This window comes from Scardinius erythrophthalmus (assembly GCF_964197995.2).
Source record: "Scardinius erythrophthalmus genome assembly, chromosome: 2".
NCBI classification, from domain to species: domain Eukaryota; kingdom Metazoa; phylum Chordata; class Actinopteri; order Cypriniformes; family Leuciscidae; genus Scardinius; species Scardinius erythrophthalmus.
The window spans coordinates 42,242,161-42,259,276 of record NC_138222.1 but is presented as its reverse complement, the minus strand read 5'-3'; the positions used below and the strand labels follow the sequence as shown (position 1 = coordinate 42,259,276).

Genomic DNA, 17,116 nt, shown 5'->3' with positions numbered 1-17,116 from the left:
AGAAAAACATCATCTGTATTTGTTACCCATTATGCTCTTCATGTCTTTATCTGAATTAATTTTGGTCTTGGTCCTACAGTAGTTTCCTTATTCCCTGCCCTATAAGGGGCAGACAGTGTGGTTTGGCATGCCTCGATTCGAAGTGTCAGCTGAACCTCGACTTTATTCAGGGTTAGCCGCTCTTCTGAATCAGACACACATGGTATAAAATATGAGATGACAAAAAGCATCACAGAAAAACCATTCCAACTACAGGAATGTTACATAGACAAATTCACTTCATGATTGAAGGGAACCAGTTACTTGTAAGCGGTGATTTATTTGTACATATATATATATATATATATATATATATATATATATATATATACGCTTTTTTAAATCTTTAAAAAAAAATACTTTTATCAAAAATGATTTAATTGCATATTAAATGCATATTTATGAGTCAGGAACAATGTGTTTCAATTGTTAAATAATTGAAAAGAATTGTAAAAAAAAAAAAACTATTTTTTTTTGTTGTTGTTGTTTTTTTCATAAAGGGACATTCATTGCAGTTGCGCCACCTGACTTTTGTAACTTTTGTAAGATATTTTATATTTTATGATGTTTTATGTTTTGGTTTAACATACCAAAACATAAAATAATATTTATTATTTGAATGTACTGAAAATTAATTAATTAATAAATTTTATAGAATAAAGAGATATACAGTATGTCATGAATTTATCAGCTTATTTTAAAAGGAAATGATGCAAGTGGACAAACATATACACGTCATGTCAATGACCCATATATATATACACATATATAATTTTTTAGCATTTTGTTTATCTTGCTGGTTTATTTGTTCTCTGTAATTAGCTAATAGTACCAGACTGCATTCTTGCTGGGTTTATTTCCTATATTTTATAATGCATTAAAAAAAAAAAAAAAAAAAAAAAAAAAAAAAACATGGCTATTGCGGTTATTAATATTCTGGTTCCTGATAACACAGGTACACTTTATCACCACAAGTCAAATGTTCTATACATTCCTAAATCTTAGATATATGAACCAGCGCAGGCAGTGTGACAGAATAGCTGAAGTGCACATTAAGATCACATCTTATGTTTCTTGGAATGATGGCAGCAGAGAGGTTGAGTTATGCACACAAACCTTGTACACTCATAAGATAAGTGGACCCTGGAGCAGCTCTTGGAGAGTAGCCACAGGATGGATGTTTTAGAGGGATTTACAGTAGTGATGGCTTGTAAACATTTTTAGGCTTGATGCCAATAAGAAATAGATGTAGCTGCGCTGAAGAAGGCGAGAGAGTTCCTCTGATCTAACCTAACCATTATCTCCTCGCTTCACCCGAGGAATAGGTACCATCAGATCAGTTTTAACCAGCCATTACCAAGAATTGGAATGTTAGCACACTCGTTTACAAATCTCTGTAAATGCGAGACAATAAACAGATGTTCAGGCAGCGTTTTAGTGTGTGTGCTATGTGTTACTTTGCACGTCACTGAATCACTTTCACACTCGAGTATTCCAGATGGAGATAGAACTCAGCAGTTCACTGAGGCAAAATGTTTGAAGCCTAAATAGTGAATGCAGATCTCAACCCAGCATGTGAGATCTTTTTTATGAATTTATTTATTTATTTCCATGAGTGTTCCACGACCAAGCAGCAAACCCTCTGCAGGTAGTCCTGTTCATCACAGAGACAGCATGTGGATCTGAGCTTAGCCAAGTCCAATCCCAGCCCCTCTCCGCCTGTCACTTAGCCAGCACAGTGTGACACATTCAAAGCCTCTCCACTATTCATTAGCATAGAGGCTCTTTAGAATGAAATAAATATCTTTTCCTGCCTCATCAGTTTGAATTTGAGGAAGGAATGGTTACGTAAGTCAGCTAAATTTATCAATGCTCATTTTATGCAAAGCTCAAGCTTACAGGCGGAGCCTGTGCGGTATTCCAACAGGAGGATGCCTTTCGTTTTCCTCCAAGCCATTTTATTCTATTTCTGTCCATGAAAAGAAGGGAGGAAATTATGCAAAAAAAAAAAAAAAGAGAAAAAAGAAAAAAAATACCCATTTTAAGCAAGGATTTCTTTGGTTTGGGAGCAAATATTAGCTTGTTTTTGCTGTCCATCGAATTGGGCATCCATAAGAAATTCATTTATGACTTTCCTTACTTTTTTTAGGGGCAAAGCACTGCAAGAGAAAAGAGAACATATACTGTATACTCTGTGTCATTAAACAAGCTTTGTACATGGCAAAATGAAAAAGGCTTGTTTGTGTGTGTGTGTGTGTGTGTGTGTGTGTGTGTGTGTGTGTGTGTGTGTGTGTGTGTGTGTGTGTGTGTGTGTGTGTGTGTGTGTGTGTGTGTGTGTGTGTGTGTGTGTGTGTGTGTGTGTGTGTGTGTGTGTGTGTGTGTGTGTGTGTGTGTGTGTGTGTGTGTGTGTGTGTGTGTGTGTGTGTGTGTGTGTGTGTGTGGCTTGAGTCTTTGATAAATGAATTGGTATTCTAACAGAGTGAGGCTGGAAGTAAACTGCTCTGCTCCCACAGGAAACTGTTAGTGTCCCTCTTTCTTTCTGTCTCTCTCTCTTCTCTCTCTGTAAGGCTGAATGATATGCCCCATGCCTGTGAGCTGCTCAGCCGTATACAGGGCTGACTGACAGCTCCCTCAGAGCAGCTTAAGCTAAAACGGCACAGTGTAACACAGCACAACATAGTTCAACACAGCTCAGCTGAACTCTACACTGCATGCATACCATTTATCTGCACAGGCCAAAATTAGATAAACACAGGACTGCACGTCTAAAGTTCCACAGAGTGGAAGTAAGTAGCGCAAAATTTGAGAATGTGTTCATGCCATAAATATGAAAAATATATGTTCTCAAAATCAATTAACAAGTTAACATGATGCATCAGTGTTGCAAGAAAAACAAACATACAGAGTGATCTGTCTAATTGGATTCACAAACAAATGACTCTTACGAAACATTTCTTTAATTGAATTATTCAAAAAGACTCATAAATTCAGGAATCAGGAGGTACCGGTTTGATTCAGTCTGACGAATCCTTCAGTGAATTAACTCATGGAATCAGTGGGAGCAACTAATGAATCAACGTTTGACTCACTTACTGAACTGCAAGTTCCATGTCAAAGCATTATTAGTTCAATAAATCCATTAGGCGGCTATTATTTACTGTGCAATCAAGAAAGCAATATATATATATATATATATATATATATATATATATATATATATATATATATATATATATATTCTATCTGCAACTCTCTTTTTTTTTTTTTTTGCCATAACCCTTTTAGTAATGCAAGTGAAAAGTAGGCATGCCTAATTGAATACTGTGACAAGAAATACAAAAAACAGAATTACAAGAAAATCAAAATAGAACAAATCAACAATCACATGGCAATTTGTAACTATGTTTTGGCAAATAGGTGGCTAATTTGTATGAATTTGTACATTTATGGCTATGGGTGGGTTTGGGGTGGACCTTCATGATTACTTTTTTTTAAGTCATAAATTTTTGCACATATTTCACCTCGTAAAAGTTATGTTTTTGTGTGAGATTGTGTTGGAACCAATGCATCTATTCTTATTTCACTCTAAAAAAGTTTTTTGTTGTGTCTTGAGATTTATTACCTCTCTTGCTGGGTCCTAGTATAAAATAGTTTGGGAACCCGAGTTATAAAACACACTTCATCACAGAATGCTGCAGTTATATGCACCAGTAATGCTAAACAGGAATTCTAAAAATGTGCACCACAGTATGTCTCAACACAGGGGGCACATCTCAACATGGCATAACTTCAATAGGAAAGTATGACATTTATTTATATAATCCTTAAACTGTCCTGCCAATCAAACCGCATGCTTGCATAAAACCCTCATGTCAGTTGCATTTGCAGCCTTTCCAAGAGATGTTCTCTGCATGCAGTCTCTGTCGCTCCATTGCTATTTCATCCCAAATTACCACACACTCTTCTGTCCTCATTGAAATCAGCTAGTGACTCACTGTAGGATCAAAACTTCCCGTTTTCTCCACATCACTCCCATGCATTATCTCAACCTCCTCAGAACATTCCTCGTTGAAATCCGAGTCCAAAGCTAACCCCCTTCAGCACCAAATGTTTATGCTGCAGCTCTCATAAACGTCTACCCATTGTTAATCTTGTAAGTGTACACGTGAGGATGTTCATGGAAGCGATCACATGACCTCTGCTCAACCTAGCATTGTTGTAATCACAAGACTCAAATTTGATGTCTGTTTTAAATGAGCAAATTTTTTTTTCATCCAAAGTTACTCACAGTGCATTTGAGGTGCGAGACTGTCAATAGTTGTAACATGTTTTTGAGCTATTTATCTTGAACTATGATAATTAATGTTCCCATTAAACAACTACAATGAAATCTACAATGTATCCTTAAACTGTATAAATTAACATTCTCTTTATACTTTAATATAAATAAAGAATTTTTTTTTATTAAAGTTTTAAAAGTTAAAAATGTGATTTAATTTATTACTTTTTCATTAATGTATCAGTTAAAATTATATTGTGTTTGGATGATGTAAAAAATATTATATAATAGTTATATTTAGGGGAAAGGTTTGACATCTGCTGATTGATATGATCCCAGAAAATTGGTGCTTTTATAACCAACAGCCAACATGATTTGGGAATTCTGTGACATTGTTTGGAGGTCATTTTTCAATAGTCTCTACACAGCTGTGCAGAGAGGCTTTCATTCTCATTTGGTCTGAAACTTAATTTGAAACTCTAATCTCTTGTCTCACGCACACACATGCATACATACACGCATGGCCACCTAGGATGATGAGGGCACTGGCAGGTCATGGGTGTCACAGCTGAAAATATCAGACTGACTCCTGCTGCTCAGGTTCAGCCCAGGCCCCCGATGAGTGGCAGAAGCCTTTGAAAGTGTGTGAGTGTATATGTGTCCGTGATGCATTTGTGCGTCAGTCAGAGGCCTTTCCAAAAGGACCATCCGCATTGTGTGCTCCGAAAGGTTGAGCGGGCAAATGGAAATATCCAATGTATGTGATTGACAGGGCCTGACACCCTTATATATCACTGTGTTGAACGCTCATAGGAAATATACGTCCCTCCCCCTGAGTCTAAATCCTCTGAGATAGAGCCGCTTAAGCAGAATGCTTCTGCACGACTGTGTTCGCGTACCATTCAGAGGCTTGAATGTACCATTCAGTCGCTCACAATCGGAACAAATGTAACCCGACACCTATTCCGCTGTGAGAAGAACAACTCAGAGTATACAGCGTATATGAATATCTGCAGCTAGACTTGGCTAATACATCGTATCAACTTCATAAACTCGACAAATCCAGTTACTCATGTTTGTAGGCATGTTGGAAAGCTTCAGCTGTGAGCAAAAGAGGAAGCAATAAACAGTTTACATTTGATAGTAAAAGAGTGCACCTCAGCCCTAAGGTGCATTTCTAAAAAAGGGGTCTCCCCTGAATAGATCTACCACGTGACTTCTCTTCTCTTCTCTTCTCTTCTCTTCTCTTCTCTTCTCTTCTCTTCTCTTCTCTTCTCTTCTCTTCTCTTCTCTTCTCTTCTCTTCTCTTCTCTTCTCTTCTCTTCTCTTCTCTTCTCTTCTCTTCTCTTCTCCCCTCTCTTCCACTTGTATTTTTGTTCCAGACAATTCACACTGGCAGTTTCCATGACAACAAATAGAAATTTCCCTTCACACCTCATGCGGGTGCATTTCACCGCCAGTGCATCGAAGACAGCGCCCGCCTCCCATGTCACAAACTGTCTGTGCCATGCTCTTGTGCTCCAACCTCCAGTTCTCCCCCAAAAACCCTCCTCCCCGCACTGCTACCCATGTCACTAAGCCTTAGCTCCAAGCTACAGCCCACTAGCTTCTTCAAGGCCTCACGCTGACCGCGAAGGCACGAGTGTCATATAGAATCACGCTCTCTGGTCCTCATTTGCCTATCTCTCGGAGGCTGGTTTGGTATTATGGGTGGCTTAAGATGAGTCCCATGTATAGAGTTATCAGAGCTGAGAATGATGTCAGTAATTGCACAGAGTGGCTGAGGATGTGCCGTGTGCCCATGGCGGTGTGTGTGTGTGTGTGTGAGAGAGAGTTATGGTTGGCTGAGTACATGCAGTCTTATGTGTGCTGTTCTCTTACAGTTCAATCGTTTCTGCATCAACAGTCTTCTGTCTCTCTGCCAGAGCATTACTTCCATTCACTCTGCCATGCTCCTATTCTTGTTCATACATTTTTTTTCTTCTGCACTCTTTCACAATTTTATCTCTTCCTCTCATTCCCGTGGAACTGTCCCTCGACTGTTATTCTGCTCTGTCATCCATTGTTCAACTCATTTATTTGAGACTTTTTTTTCACTCTCAGCACCTCTCCCTCTCTTATCTCCCTCTCTTTGTTTCACATAGTCCTGCAGAGCTACCAAACTGGTCTAACATATATTCATAACTGCCGAAGGGACCCATTTCAAAAGAGGCTTCTGTTGCCAAGACAGCAGATTTTCTCTGCAAATATTACAGCACATTTAAGAGTGAAGTGATGTTGACAGCTCTTTGTACGCCTTATTGTGAAGTAACTCGTTGTGAAGTAACTCGTCTACTATCATAGATCAACATAAGTCAACCAGGGTTGAAAGAATTGGCTTCCTTCAAATTCATGAGTTAGAATTCAATTGAATTGGCCACACCCAACAGGAAGTCATGTTAACGTTCAAAGATGACCTTGATAAACCTTTATAGTTAAAATTACAGTTCTTAATGGCTCACAACCCTGATGTCGACGCATGTTTTTAAACTTAGAACTATGACCTTAACTTTGACAAAGGCAACCATAAAGCCATGACCTTTGAACTCAACCCGTCAAAAAGACAGGTGGTAGTTAGTGTTGTCACAAGGCAAACATTCAAAGCTTATAAATGAAAAGATATGCATATAATGGCGAGGATGCCATTTATTAAGCACATATCTCATAAATGATGTTAAAACACAATTGATCTCTTCCTCAATTGCTGTTCAAAGGGGGGAAATAATTTGGCTAAATCTTTCACGGGCCATGACCGACGATCATTTTTGGACAAATCAAAATTTTGATTATCACTTGATTGCTTTAATTGCTTGAAAATCAAACGCCGTCTGGAGAGGCCCTGGGAAAAGAGCTGGTAATTAGGGTACAGATTCGTGATGAGCAAAAGGGCACAATAGCATAGCAGGAGAGAGATTGGACTTTTATCTGTGGATGAGTTGGGGGAGCCTAAGAATGGGGGAGATTAGAGTGAAAAGAGAGGAACGGCGCAGAGAGAGGTTAAAGGAAACTGTTGGAGCGTTAAATGGTGTCGAATTTCTAGGGACAGTAACAGGCCGGGCATTATGTTTCCAGCAGCATTAGGGATAAGGCTAGCCACTTACTGCCACGTTTCCTGGTAGTGTGAATGCTACAGAATGCCCACCATGTGCTTGGCTATTGTTCTGTGTCAGGTTTAATGTTACACCTTTGAGTGATGTGGCCAGTTCCTGGAAGACAGCCACAAGCTCCAACTCAAAGCCAGCAAGACTGACTCCAAACTAAATATAATACTACTCATGGCCTGTTTCATTCAATGACCTTGCATGAGGGTGATGCATATAGTATCGTGCTCCTCAGACCAAACACGACTAGCACATTGGCGAGCCAGTCTACATAAATGAGCGTATGCACCCTGATTGTTCCAGCCAATGGTAACAAACATGTTCGGACACAGCTAATGCAAATGTGACAGCTGACATTCCACGTCAAAAATGTTACGTAAGTGTGACGAAGCAAGCTGGAGTGGAAGCAAAGACGGGTAGACTTCACAGATTGTTCCGGGTCCTCTGGCAAGTTCACCCCCGTTTTACAGACAACATTGATGGGCGCTAGTCTATAAATATCAGTACCCCAGCGCTGATTTACACCCTGCGTCCGTAGCCCAGAGTCCACAGGCACTGACCTTCAAGGCGGAATGCAAACACACAAAGACAAATCTGTCTCTTTCCATGTCAGCTTCTGCAGTTTACAGTAAATAAAGAAGCCCACAGAGAGTGGGATAATCTATAATTCAAGTAGAAAGGTCACCTGTACCCTAGTACCTGTTGACTCTCGTCTTCTAGCCACTGGTGACTTTTCCCTGAAGTCAGACAATGGCAGGAGATAAGACTGGGACTAATTAACACCTCATTTATTTTTGGTGCACTGGTGTGGACAAGTGAATGTGCGTAAAAGGGGAAGGACCACATCAACATTCAAGTGTTATTGTGTTTACATCGCTGCATTTGAGCGTATGCATGTGACCCTAGATGGAGCGTTGCGCAGTGCTATTTTGCTTGCAGGGTGTGAGCTCAGGCACATTGTCTTCAGTGGGAGTTCAGCTACTGCGTCTGGAGCAAATCCAAGAGTCAAGTAATTACTCCATGCAGCTTCCATGTTAAATATTTAAACGCTGCCATACATGAGTGACTGGAGGATCAGGTGTCAAAAACAAGTCCATGGGCCCTTGCATCAGAAAATGTCCCTTAATGGCAAAACTCTTTGTCCTCGTCACAGGCCATAGTTGGAGACGGCACAAACACATGGCGAGACTTGTAAGATTGTCGACTATATCGACTGTCGCATACACACACAATCTCAGAAGTGGAGCAGGATGAGAGCTAATATAATGAAGATTCATTCAAAAATGCACACACAGAAGAGAGATAAAAAATGACCTTCTTCGTTTTTATTTAATATATTATGTTTTGTTTTTTTAATTTTCAACATTGCACATAATTTCATTTCCATCACATCTCATATTGCTGCCTACAAAATGATATGCATGTAGAAAAAATCCAGAAGATTGATGAATTAACCCCCACAAAAAAAGGACCAGAAAGAAAGAAAGAAATGATACAGGGTCTCCGATATACAAAAAGAAAAAAAGAAAAAAGAAAAAAAGTAATAAATAAATAACACAAATACATCGTCAATCAGGATGCAAGTTTTTAAAACCAAAGCATCATGCAGAAAGAAATGGCAAGCCCATCCAAAACTCACATGAATAGAGGAACATCTGATTATTTATTCACTTCTTTGAGCGGGGGGAGGGGGTGGGGGGATTCTATACACTTTCCTGCCGTCCGGATTTTTCATCGAACGAACACAGATTCACCGAGCGCATCTCCCTCTGCATGCTTGTTAGGGGGCACAAAAGCTGACCCAACACACCTCTCATCAGAGCGGAAATACACCTGTGATTACCAAAATGATCCGATATTAGATTCATATTTTTGGCGTGTGATTGCCTGTGTTTGGTTAGTGACTTAGCTGTATACAGTGCTGTATGATGGACACCAGAAGTAAGTTGATCTGGTAATTGAAAGAGATCTTTTTCAGTCAGCAGTGTTCTCCTGCGGTTTCATTACTGTGTGAGCAGCCAAGCGTTACACTGGTAACTCTGTCCATTACGACACTTTACAAAAGTGAAAAAATGCTTAATCATGATTCTGAAATATATATCTAAGCTCACTGAAGTCCATTAACAATGAGCAGACAGTCACTTGTACACAAAGTACAATATATTTCATGCTGTAATGAAAGCCACAACAGATTTTTTTATTGTTCATACGTTACATCAAATATCACATTGGTGTACTAAAGTTCTCTTTCTATGATTGCTATTTTTTCTAAAGATTCTCTTCAATTTGACTCAGTATCTCTCACACAGTAGCTGGAAATCAAATAGTGATAGTCAATATTAGAGATTTTTTACTTTATATATATTGTAGATGTCAGTCGATACTGAATATAATTTTGTGCATGCTCATTTCCGCCTTTACATTTAGATCATTTAACTTTAAAATACTAATAATTCAATAACACTGTTCAATGTCATCTTGAGCAATCTCATCTCCTTTACATTATAATGTTGTATAGCCTAAATTCACTTGTACCAGCTAAAAACTATTTATTTTAGTTTTATTTCAAAATGTATTCAAATCAAATAGCATATAATCTTTCTTAATATCATCTATCAGCCATGACGTAAAAATAATTATTGGTATAATTTTATTGTCAGTGCAACCCTAATAGTCAAACAAAATTCGGACTGGTAATATCGTGTGTGTGTGTGTGTGTGTGTGTGTGTGTGTGTGTGTGGAACAAACAATTGAGCTTTTAGATATCTCTCCATTGCATTACATATTCCTGTGTAAATCGGTAAATCAGCCACCGTTTGAATATGAACAAAATAATCGATCAACTCAATGAGAGGATGTGCTGATATGGTCTAACTCATAATTCTGCTTCTTTCACAGGGAAAAGCTTCCTTTTCCTCCAAAGCCAGCTGACCAGTCAGCACTGGCAGAGCATCTCCATGGTAACATAGTCTCACGGTTGGCTGGTAATTCTTGGCTGTTGACTCAGTGTGTAATGAAAGAGCCGTGCGCATCTTAGCTGTGCGGATGTTAAGGAATTTGTTTGTTCTGAAGTGTAAAACCATTCCGATCCACTGCATCGAGCACGTGTCGTGGTGACATCATAATAGCACTAACACATATTTACATATTAAAGTCACATGCAGATCTACAACATGTGACGTGACGCAACGCTCCATGTTTAGTTGCTTCATGGCGCTGATCCACCTGATGATCTCGGCTTCAGTTTATGAAAAGCACTCAGCAAGTGGTCCTCTGCTAGAGAGTCCAGTCAATTAACTAACACACACGCGAAAAAGAGAGAGAGAGCTGAGAGAGAGTCTGCAACCAGCAGGATCTGCTTCCACAAGGTGCACAAAACCATTAAGAATTAAGAGAACGAGAAAAATAGGGCCTGGGACTCGAGAAGGCTAACAGTCAAAAAGTAGATCTGACACGTGACCTTGAGGACACAATAAAATAGACATCTGCTTATGTACATACGTCGTGTTTCATGTGCATCTATTTGTACTAGGACTAAATCTCTTCAAGAAATAAAAAGAGGTCCAAACATAGAACATAGATTTTCAGGGTTCGACTTTGGTTATATAATATTCAAGGCTAGATTTAAAAAAATAGATAGTACACTTCCATATAACTTTGCATACAGATTACTTGGATGTATTTCCATGACAACGAAGCAGCTGGTTCATTCTAGAAATAGTTTGTGTTGTAATTCTATAAGATCAGACCACTTTTATCCTAAAATTGACACGTCGCCTATTCAGAATAGTTCCGACAGGAAAGACAGACAGACAAAGATAGAGAGGGACAGAGAAAGAGAAGACAACTGTGTGCATAAGTCTGCATGCTTGGTTGCATGTCAGATAGGCAGGAAAGGAGAGCAAAAGACAAAGAACAAAAAAGGAGTGGGAGATGAAAAGAGAGACAGAGACAGGGAGGATTGTGGGGCAGTCATTTCAGAGAGAGAGTATCGTCTCTTTCTGTTGCTGTGTCTCCCAACAGAGAGAGAGGGAGTGTAACCTGGAATATGACTTGCAGATCTGTTTATATGTGGCTTTATTGTCTTGCTGTCGATGTGTGGCACTGTAATTTGCAGTCTTCTGTTTGAGGGCACTATTTATAGTGGGTATTGCAAAGAGGCGAATTGAACTGCAATACCAAAATTCCAAGTCCACAACAGCAGAGCAGTGTTATTCCTGTTGCGATAAACGGATGGGCAAGAATTATTAGCCAAACTCTGTAGTGGGTCATCGCTGATATTTAAAGAGGATGCAGACTCAGCTCACCATCTGAGCTCTGGGCATCAGTCCAGTAATGCACCATCTCAAATGAATAACCAGCTGTCCACCAAACCTGATGGCACCCACAATTCAACCTTCATCATTTATCTGCACCTTGGAGACCATGAAGGCCACCAAACATATAGGTCTATTATTCAGATAACTATTACTGATTACTGTTTTACTCCACTGGGTGTGAAAGGGACAGTTCACCCAAAAACGATTTACTCACCCTTATGTCGTTCCAAACCTGTATGACTTTCTTTCTTCTGCAAAACACAAAAAAAGGTATTTTAAAGAATGTTTCTGTTCATACAATGAAAGTTAGTGGGGTCCAAAACAACAGTGGACCACATTAGGTATGTTTACATGCACTTATTTTCGTCATTCAAATTTCAGATTCTGAATGTTTCGTTTATATGAACCTTAAACATTGCAATCCGATTGACATATTCGGGGATAAAGGGATAGACCCTGAAGTTGTTCCAAACCTGTATGAATTTCTTTCTTCTGCTGAATACAAAAGAAGATGTTTTGAAGAATGTCGGTAACTAAACAGTGGATGGGCCCCAAAGACCTTCATAGTATTTCATAGACTATCAACTGTTTGGTTATCGACATTCTTCAAAATATCTTCTTTTGTGTTCAGCAGAAGAAAGAAATTCATACAGGTTTAGAACAACTTGAGGGTGAGTAACTGATGACAGAATTTTCATTTTTGGGTGAACTATCCCTTTAAGTAGCAAAAGCCACTGCGATAACATCACTGGAGCTACGCGAGTATAAAGGTAGTTTTTGCCTTCATGATATAGCAAAAAAAGAAAGCTGACATGTATGTCACAAGAGCTTTTTTAGCAAATCCACTGACCAGTTCGTAAGACGTGAGAATTAAACATACGCACGTTCGTAAGATGTAAAACGCAAATAGCACATATGACAGCACTGCGCATATGTGCAAGGTATTTATGAATCCGATTGAGAAAATAGTTGGATTCAAGCGTTTCCATGAGTCATTTTTTCCTGTTAATCAAATTACTTCAGGTCTACACCATCCCATTCAATCTGATTGAAATTTAAATCAATATAAAAATGTTTAAATGTACGTGTTTTAGTCTGACTGAGCCTTCAATCTGACAATAAATGGACTGCATGTCCTGATTTTTCCGAGTTAGACGTGCTCCTGGATCAACATATTCTGGAAAAAATGTTATCCTAACCATATCCTTACCCTTAAACCTAACCCCTACCCATAAGTTATCCCTAAAATCAGAGGGAAATGACAGGTGAATAACACTGATGTAGAAGCACCTCACCCTAGTTGTAAGCCTAAGCTTGAAATAAACTGTGAACTTATCCCTCAAATCTGATTTGTTGATTGGAATGTTGTTCCAGGATCAACAAAGATGTTGATCCAGGAACATGTTGTACTTGGTGAAATCATGTTCTGCAAATAGATTATTTGGGTGCATGTAAACGTAGCTATTGACTTGCATTGTATGGATAAAAAACACTACGGTATTTTGCAGAAAAAATAAAGTCATACAGGTTTGGAATAACATGATATGGGTAAGTAAATCAATACAGCATTTCCAGGATCTTTGGGCCAACTATCCCTTTAAAAATATTTAGGGTTTTGATGACACAGACACAGATACTCTAACCTAAAAGCAGACTGTTCTTGATCATTGAAAATTTGAGCAAAAGCAATGAGTCTGGTGCTGAGGGAAATGTGATTTGACCCTGCATTCATACTGTAAATTTGTGACCCGTCCAGACTGACATCATTGAGCACTGCCGCTGAATTTCTCCATTTCAGCTGGCAGTCTTTTGGTTTAGGAAATGAAAAGAGATAAAACTAGATGGAAGAGGCTGCCACAGACAGACAGTAGACTTTCCCTTCACTTATATTTAACAGCTTTCACCAGGCCTACCACAAAAAAAAAAAAAAAAAAAGTGGCAGTATTACACCCAAACAAATATTTCTCTATTATAAGAAAATATTCACATCTGTTCTTGCAAGACACTGATTCACTCATAAAGAGAAAAATGAAAACATGTCAAGCTTTTTTATATAGAAGTCTCCTGCTGCAGGTTCCTCTACATGTAGTGTAGATGTAGTGTACTGTGTCTTTAAGGCATTTATTGGGGCGGATCTTAAACAGTTTGACACCTGGCTTGATGATGGACTTCCTGTCTTAATGCTGCAGTGTCTGATGTCCAGTGTCTATCTGATGTCCAGCAGTGGCTTCAGTGACACCTGTGTCAACGGGTCCGTCCTGTCCACTTGCTGTCCAGTGACTGTCAGTCATGGCTGTTCCCCTCTGTAGGAGTCCAAAGGCTGACGGAAAAGTCTCTCATAGACAAGACTCACAACACTGTAACAGAAAGGAAACAACAAAAGTTTTTGATTACTGACTTTTACCATTTAAATGGTCAACTATCATATTTTGTTCTAGGTCCTTCACCTGGCAGAGAAGCAAATTAAAGTAAGAGTTTCCTCAGCGTCATTACGGAGTCAGTATTTACAGTGACAAGTTAGCGCAGTGTCAAGTGACACAGAAAATTGTCCTGTCTGGCACATTAACCCAGACAACCTTCACCTATAAAGACCATACAGTTCTTTACCATTGCTCAACAACAACAATAACAACAAGCTAATGAGATTAAAGGTGAATTAATTCAAAAGTGCCCAACTCAATCCAAAGGGCACTTGAAGTGAGCACTCTCAGGGATTATTGTCTCATATGTGGCACAATGATATATTGAATTGGCTCAAAATATATACATTTATATCAAACTGAAACTGGATCAAAAGTTTGGATCAAATTATTATAATTTTTTTATGTTTTTGAAATAAGTATTTTATGCATTTTATGCAGTATTTTTATGTTTTCAAAAATACATAAAAAAAAACAATATTGTGAAATATTACAATTTAAAATTTACTGTTTTTTTAATTGTTTTAATATATTTAAAAATGTACCAGTATTTTATTCCTGTGATGGCAAAGCTGAATTTTCAGCATCATTACTCCAGTCTTCAGTGCAGTCACATGATCCTTCAGAAATCAATATGCTGAATTGGTGCTCAAGAAACATGTTTATTCTTATCAATGTTGAAAAAAGTTGAAAATAAACTGCTTAATTTTTTTTCCAGGATTCGTTGATCAACAGAAAGTTCAAAAGAACAGCATTTTATTTTTGGAACAACCCAGTAGTGTCCCCTTCCAGCAGTGCCCTTCAAGGACACAAACATGCTGTTGGATATTCGCCTTAGGTAATACCATGCATATTCTGCTCGACACAAAAGCAAACTTGTGCACATTATAAACACATAAATGGAAAAACACTGAAAATAAAAGTATGTTATAAATCTATAACACTATAAAGGAGATGTTAGGCAGAATGACAGCCAATTGTTGTCCAATTATGTGTAAAGATAATTATAATTTAACAAAAGTTTTTTTTTGTTTCAAATAAATGCTGTTCTTTTAAACTTCAACATTGATAATAATAAGAAATGTTTCTTAAGCACCAAATCAGCATATTAGAATGATTTCTGAAGGATCAGGTGACCCTGAAGACTGGAGTAATGATGCTGAAAATTAAGCTTTGCCATCACTTACATTTTAAAATATATTAATAAAAAACAAAATTCAAAATATTTTTTTTTTAATTGTAAATTGTAATATTTTAAATTGTAATAAAATGTCTTAATATTTCTGTTTTCACTGTATTTAATAAATGCAGCCTTTGTAAGCAGAAAAAAATCTTTCAAACACAAATGTAAAATATATTTTTTTACACAATGTATTTTAATCATTTTAATTATCTATATAGAATTTAAATCTTTAAAAGAACTGAATATAATTACAGTTTTGTGTAGTTGAGTAGATACTGTAAATGCTGTAATTGTGCATGATTGCTTTATTTATTATGGCAAACTTCAACTAGGAAGTCTAAGCTACTTGAAATGCCTGTTTGTTTTTTCTAATTCTCCTCTTACATCTGAATTCTTAATAAACATTAAAGTAATAAATAAACACTGGCACACTGTTGGGCTGGCAAGCCATCAAATGTGTGAGATCTATTTCTATGCTGACAAGTCAAACGTATAAAAACAGCCAAGCATATGGTCTAATCAAAGCGTAATATTTTGAGTTGATTTGTGCCACTGGAAACAAGCGTACCCTCAGAGCCCCTGACTAACAAATATATTCTCCCTCTCCCTCTCCCTCTCTTTGCATACTCTCCTCTTTTTCCTCTCTCTACTAAACGACGTTCATATTTTCCTGGCACAGGAGAGGTCAAAACATGACTGAATAAGGAATTGTCCAGTAATTGAGTCCAATTTTCCTTTTTCTGAGACATTTCATTCCGTAGCTAATTTTAGCTCTCCTGCACAGACTTTTTGTGTGTGTTGTGAACAGGGATCCAACAACAACCACAAATCCCATGAACTCTGGCGAGGTTGAAGCAGCACTGCTCAGATTTACAGTACAGCTGGGATCAACGAGGAGAGAACTCATACTTTTAGTTTCAGGATAATAATCAAAATTAGTCATTTTAACAATAATGATATTTCATATACACACGTCACTCTTCCTTTTTGTATACAAAATGAAATAATTATTTATTTAATAATTATTTGCACACTTGTTGTCCACCAATTTGATAGAATAAGCAGCGTTCCAAGAGTGTTGATATAGTCCAACAGAACTGTGACTTTTCATTGTTTGTTACACTCAGCCTGTGTATTAGTGATGGGGATTTTTCAGGTTTTCCTATTTATTTCTTCTTTATGTTTTCTATCTGCAGATTTCATCAATATGCCAGTAGGTGGCGACAGGTGAAGAATCATTCATTGACCAACTGTTCAAAATCACTGATTCGTTCAAAAATGAATCAAGTGACTGGCTGCATCTGAAATGGCATTTTTCTCTACTATATAGTAGGTGAAAAAAACTGTATGTGACAAAAGAAGTCTGTCAGAATTTACAGTACTGATAAAAGAGTAGGCAAAAAGTACCCCAATGACCTATACTTTCGGAGAGAGAGAATCTGAAGTGTGCATTTCGATGAACACTTCACTGTCCCATGAGGCCACAAAAAAGGATTTGTGTATGGCAGCAATGCAATGTAACTGACACTGGTAAGTCAAATGATAATGACAACATGGCGAATGTACTACGTCCTGACTTTTTTAGCGCTCGCAAAGTACTTTTTCATATAAGAACCTACTCATAAGTGTATGCGATTTCAGATGTGAATGATTCCTAGAAACGCCACAAAACTGTTGCATGATTAATTTTACAGTGGCTTTTGTGGGCAAAGCAAAAATATACAAAGTAACTGATA

General features: G+C 37.9%; 1 protein-coding gene across 1 annotated transcript in view; it reads right to left on the bottom strand.

Annotated features, from left to right (window-relative positions):
* Nucleotides 1-12,479: 12,479 nt before the first annotated feature.
* Nucleotides 12,480-17,116, bottom strand: part of kcna4 (potassium voltage-gated channel, shaker-related subfamily, member 4) — a gene marked incomplete at its 5' end in the record, with an annotated part of 28,510 nt that continues 23,873 nt past the window's right edge. Inside the window, one exon of the mRNA XM_081359010.1 lies at nucleotides 12,480-14,134. The remainder of the gene's footprint in view (nucleotides 14,135-17,116) is intronic.